Genomic DNA, 6,000 nt, shown 5'->3' with positions numbered 1-6,000 from the left:
TAGATCAAATTTTCAAAAATAAATATCAATTTTAGAACATGACATTGAATATTTATAAGTTTTCTTTTGCAAAAGAGTGGATACATAGGATGGAGATGGAAGTGCTTCTTCCAAAGAATTATTTTGCAGAATTTTTGTACATAAATTCAATTGATGGAGATGAAAGTGCTTCTTTCAAAGACTTATTTTGCAGAATTTCTTTAGATCAAATTTTCAAAGTGATTTTTATAGGTTTTCTTGTATGTGCACTGTTGTTTATCAGACTGAAGGACCACCTCAGTCTGTTTCGCTCAAGTGTGAAATCTTGCTTGTTTCCTCCAAGGCACATGTACAGAAAGCATAGTTTTTTCTTGTTGTATGATCAATATTTCCTTCGGCATGGGCTTGGTCTCCAATGTTGCCATTAGTGCCACCCAATTGTCGACACTGTCATGTTTCATCCGGGACGCCATCGACACCCACCGTGACTCTCCGACGTTCGCCATCTCGTCATCAAGTCGTAGTGCCACGGTACTCACCTTCCTCGATGCCACCGAGCGCTACCGTATCACCGCGCACGGCCCAATCCACCACGAGGGAAACACCCTCTTCTTCGAGCATCTGAAGCGGACGGTGGTGGTTCACCTATCACCCAAGCCGCTACCGATGACATCTACGCGCCGGCTGCTTCCATGCACACACGCACATCCCCGAAGTCCCTGTTGGCCCGCTCTGCCAGCTTCATCAACATGCCGCTACCCGATGTGATGGCAGAAGGCAAAATCACTTTTTAGAATATGGTATGGAATTGTTTTTTTTTTGCAAAAGGATGAATATATAAGATGCAGTTTGAATGTGTATTATGTCAACAGAGGAAGAACTATGTAGGGCGAAAATTCACCGTTGTCATGGCGGACGGCAAAATCACTTTTCAATACATTTTTTGCAGAACTTAAAATATAAGATGGAATTGAAACTGCATTATGTTATGGAACACAGGGAGTACTATGTAGGAAAAAAATAAAAATCAATTTCAAAACATGGTATGGAAGATTTTAGTTTTCTTATGCAAAAGAGTGGATACATAAGATAGAGATGAAAGTTCTTCTTTGAAAGACTTATTTTGCAGAATTTCTTTAGATCAAATTTTCAAAAATAAATATCAATTTTAGAACATGACATTGAATATTTATAAGTTTTCTTTTGCAAAAGAGTGGATACATAGGATGGAGATGGAAGTGCTTCTTCCAAAGAATTATTTTGCAGAATTTTTGTACATAAATTTTGAAAAAATAAAAATCAATTTCAGTGCATGATATTGAAGATTCTAGATTTTTTACAAAAAGAGTTGGTGTATGGGGTTGAAGTGAGCGAACCCGTGGACCATGAAAGCAGGCCCAGTGGCCATCTCTCTATGGAAACCCAAGCACACATCTGGGCTACGGCTGGGGAACATTTCCCGCAGCGCACATGCCCGACTGCCCGTAGGGCAGCTTCTTGGGCCAAACTCCACACCACGTCAGTGACGTCTCACTGACGGGCCATTCCCTCCTTTCACATAGGAGGTGGGATCTGGCCTGCGCCACACGCAGGCCCAACAAGATCCATTAGCGAGCACGCGCCCACCAGCGCGCGCATCAGCAACCTGCTGTACTTTGTCGTACCAGCAGGACGACCTTTGCCACGGGCTCGAGCCCACAAACCCCACACACCAACTCTTTGCCCTCCGAAGCTGGAGTGACAGGCGCGCGCTACCACGCTCAGCGAGAACGGGGGCGAGCGCTGGGTTTATAAGCTGGTCCGGGTGCTGCTCGTTTAGCGAGGTGGGACTAATCGTCTGCGTGAACAGCGGGTGGGCAACGCGTCTCTTCTCCGCTGCCTACAATCCTAACAAAAATAATCAGGGTGCGGGCTTGACCGAGTGGGCCAGCTACGTGTTGAGTGGGCTACTGGTTAAATCCTTATCTCATCCGTTCCAAAATAAGTATCTTGATTTTACTAATTTTAGTATAAAATTATATTAAGATTGATTCACTTATTTTGAAACGAAGGTAGTACAACTTTCCAACCAAAATATATGACATTTTTCTCTAGAAAACGTCTTATATTTTGACACCGATAAAATACATGATAAAGGCAGGCATCGATTATAAAAAAATAGAGAAAAAAAGTAGTGCTTGCAAAAGGTGCGGTCATGGACACAGCTGTTCCTAATGACGGTTCACTAATTAGTACTCCCTCCGTTTCAAAATAAGTGACTTAATTTTGTACTATCTTTAGTATAAAGTTAGAATAAACTTGAGTCACTTATTTTGGGACGGAGGGAGTATGTGATAACAATTCGACATGTACTAAACTAATCCTAACACTCCTCCTTGTACATCACTGCTTCTTGAATAATCTACCATTAAAGTTTCCTTATATATTTGCCATTCATCTTGAGAAAACCTTGTATAGTCTTTAAAGTCTTCTTCAAAAACTCCGTGGGAAAAATATGAGCAGAATAGTGTAAATATGTTACTGAACTTCTTTATACCCTGTGGGAAAAATAATAAGGAAAAAAATGCAACATATCTATATCTATATCTATACCTACTATTAAAGGGAATATGTATTCTTAGTTTGGTCCCTGATTTTAGTCCGTTTTAATCCGTTATTATGTTGCCTTCGTACTATGTTGCCTTCGTACGTCGTTGGTTCTTTCTTTTTTTTGATACAATTGTACGTCTCATATTGGGCCGTGTTGAGCTTGGTTTTCACGTTGCGCAACTGGTTTATGATTTGTATAAGTAGCCTCCCAATCTGTTTGTCCATAAGTGTCATATACATATCTGAAACAACTTAAATGAGTACCAGAAGCTATAAATAAAGGAAAATAATCAGCTAATCCCCTCGAGGTCCCATTGATATCCTGCACGCTCGGTGGTCGTTCCTATGCCCCTGGTCCTAGGCGGCCCCGCAACAATGTGTACCGGCTAGGAGACGGGATCACGCTCTCCTCCAGCGCATCCTAGCGGCTGGGTGACGGGAGCTCACTGTCTGCTCATCCCAACGGCGTTTTGGGCGACACCGACGAGAGGCAAGCGAGAGCCCTACTGGGTTACTCCCGCATGAGTTGGAGACCTCCGCGACTGGTCGGTCAGGTGGCCGAGCTGCACAACAAGCGGAACGACGGAGGGAGTGGTGCAGGGTGAGGCGACGGGGTGGCGTGAGCTCATCCTTATCTTGCAAGCGACAACTAGAATCAGCAGGGAGGTCGATGACTGGTTGGGTGGGCGGGTGAAGCTAGCTTGTCCATCGGGCCGTCTCTTAAGCTGTCGCCCATGTCCTGCTCCTCTCCATGGCTTCGGCGTCCACCCCGACGGCTACGTCAATACTTAGTGTTGTCTCCCAAAATATAAATTACCTCCGTAGATATATGGGGCTGCCTCCAAACAACACTCCCCATCCCATCTAGCTTGCTACAGAATCCACACAGTGGTGAATAACTGAATATTGAAACGGAGTTGCTGTCACCTGTTGGAAATATGCCCTAAAGGCAATAATAAAATGGTTATTATTGTATTTCCTTGTTCATGATAATTGTCTGTTGTTCATGCTATAATTGTATTAACTGGAAACCGTAATACATGTGTGAATACATAGACCACAACATGTCCCTAGTAAGCCTCTAGTTGACTAGCTCGTTGATCAATAGATGGTTATGGTTTCCTGACATGGACATTGGATGTCATTGATAACGGGATCACATCATTAGGAGAATGATGTGATGGACAAGACCCAATCCTAAGCATAGCACAAGATCGTGTAGTTCGTTTGCTAGAGCTTTTCTATTGTCAAGTATCATTTCCTTAGACCATGAGATTGTGCAACTCCCGGATACCGTAGGAATGCTTTGGGTGTACCAAACGTCACAACGTAACTGGGTGGCTATAAAGGTGCACTACAGGTATCTCCGAAAGTGTCTGTTGGGTTGGCATGAATCGAGACTAGGATTTGTCACTCCGTATGACGGAGAGGTATCTCTGGGCCCACTCCGTAATGCATCATCATAATGAGCTCAATGTGACTAAGGAGTTAGCCACGGGATCATGTGTTATGGTACGAGTAAAGTGACTTGCCGGTAACGAGATTGAACAAGGTATTGGGATACCGACGATCGAATCTCGGGCAAGTAACATACCGATTGACAAAGGGAATTGTATACGGGATTGATTGAATCCTCGACATCGTGGTTCATCCGATGAGATCATCGTGGAACATGTGGGAGCCAACATGGGTATCCAGATCCCACTGTTGGTTATTGACCGGAGAGTCGTCTCGGTCATGTCTGCATGTCTCCCGAACCCGTAGGGTCTACACACTTAAGGTTCGGTGACGCTAGAGTTGTAGAGACATTAGTATGCGGTTAACCGAAAGTTGTTCGGAGTCCCGGATGAGATCCCGGACGTCACGAGGAGTTCCGAAATGGTCCGGAGGTAAAGATTTATATATGGGAAGTCCTAGTTTGGCCACCGGAAAATATTCGGGATTTTTCGGTATTGTACCGGGAAGGTTCTAGAAGGTTCCGAAGTGGGGCCCACCTGCATGGGGGGACCCACATGAACGTGGGTAGTGGGGGCAAGGCCCCACACCCCTGGTCAAGGCGCACCAAGATCCCACCTTAGAAGGAATAAGATCATATCCCGAAGGGATAAGATCAAGATCCCTAAAAAAGGGGGATAACAATCGGTGGGGAAGGGAAATGATGGGATTTCTTTCCCCCACCTTTGCCAACGCCCCAATGTACTTGGAGGGCAAGAAACCAGCCCCCTCCACCCCTATATATAGTGGGGAGGCGCATGGGAGCAGCACCCGAAGCCCTGGCGCCTCCCTCCCTCCCGTGACACCTCTTCCTCCCCGTTTGCGCTTGGCGAAGCCCTGCCGAGATCCCGCTACTTCCACCACCACACCGTCGTGCTGCTGGATCTCCATCACCTTCTCCTCCCCCCTTGCTGGATCAAGAAGGAGGAGACGTCCCCGCTCCGTACGTGTGTTGAACGCGGAGGTGCCGTCCGTTCGGCGCTAGGATCATCGGTGATTTGGATCACGACGAGTACGACTCCATCAACCCCGTTCTCTTGAACGCTTCCGAGCGTGATCTACAAGGGTATGTAGATGCACTCCCCCCTCTCTCGTTGCTAGATGACTCCATAGATTGATCTTGGTGATACGTAGAAAATTTTAAATTTCTGCTACGTTCCCCAACAGTGGCATCATGAGCCAGGTTTATGCGTAGATTCTATGCACGAGTAGAACACAAATTAGTGTGGGCGATGATTTGTTCAATTTTCTTGCCGTTACTAGTCTTATCTTGATTCGGCGGCATTGTGGGATGAAGCGGCCCGGACCGACCTTACACGTACTCTTACGTGAGACAGGTTCCACCGACTGGCATGCACTTGATGCATAAGGTGGCTAGCGGGTGTCTGTCTCTCCCACTTTAGTCGGATCGGATTCGATGAAGAGGGTCCTTATGAAGGGTAAATAGCAATTGGCATATCACCGTTGTGGCCTTTTGCGTAGGTAAGAAACGTTCTTGCTAGAAACCCATAGCAGCCACGTAAACACATGCAACAACAATTAAAGGACGTCTAACTTGTTTTTGCAGGGTATGCTATATGATGTGATATGGCCAAAAGTATGTGATGAATGATATATGTGATGTATGAGATTGATCATGTTCTTGTAATAGGAATCACGACTTGCATGTCGATGAGTATGACAACCGGCAGGAGCCATAGGAGTTGTCTTAATTTATTGTATGACCTGCGTGTCAATGAAAAACGCCATGTAATTACTTTACTTTATTGCTAACCGTTAGCCATAGTAGTAGAAGTAATAGTTGGCGAGACAACTTCATGAAGACACGATGATGGAGATCATGATGATGGAGATCATGGTGTCATGCCGGTGACGAAGGCGATCATGCCACACCTCGAAGATGGAGATCAAAAGGCGCAAGATGATATTGGCCATATC

The sequence above is a fragment of the Triticum aestivum genome, chromosome 7D (assembly GCF_018294505.1).
Source record: "Triticum aestivum cultivar Chinese Spring chromosome 7D, IWGSC CS RefSeq v2.1, whole genome shotgun sequence".
Taxonomy (NCBI): Eukaryota; Viridiplantae; Streptophyta; class Magnoliopsida; order Poales; family Poaceae; genus Triticum; species Triticum aestivum.
The sequence above is the reverse complement of the archived record's forward strand: the minus strand, read 5'-3'. Positions refer to the sequence as shown.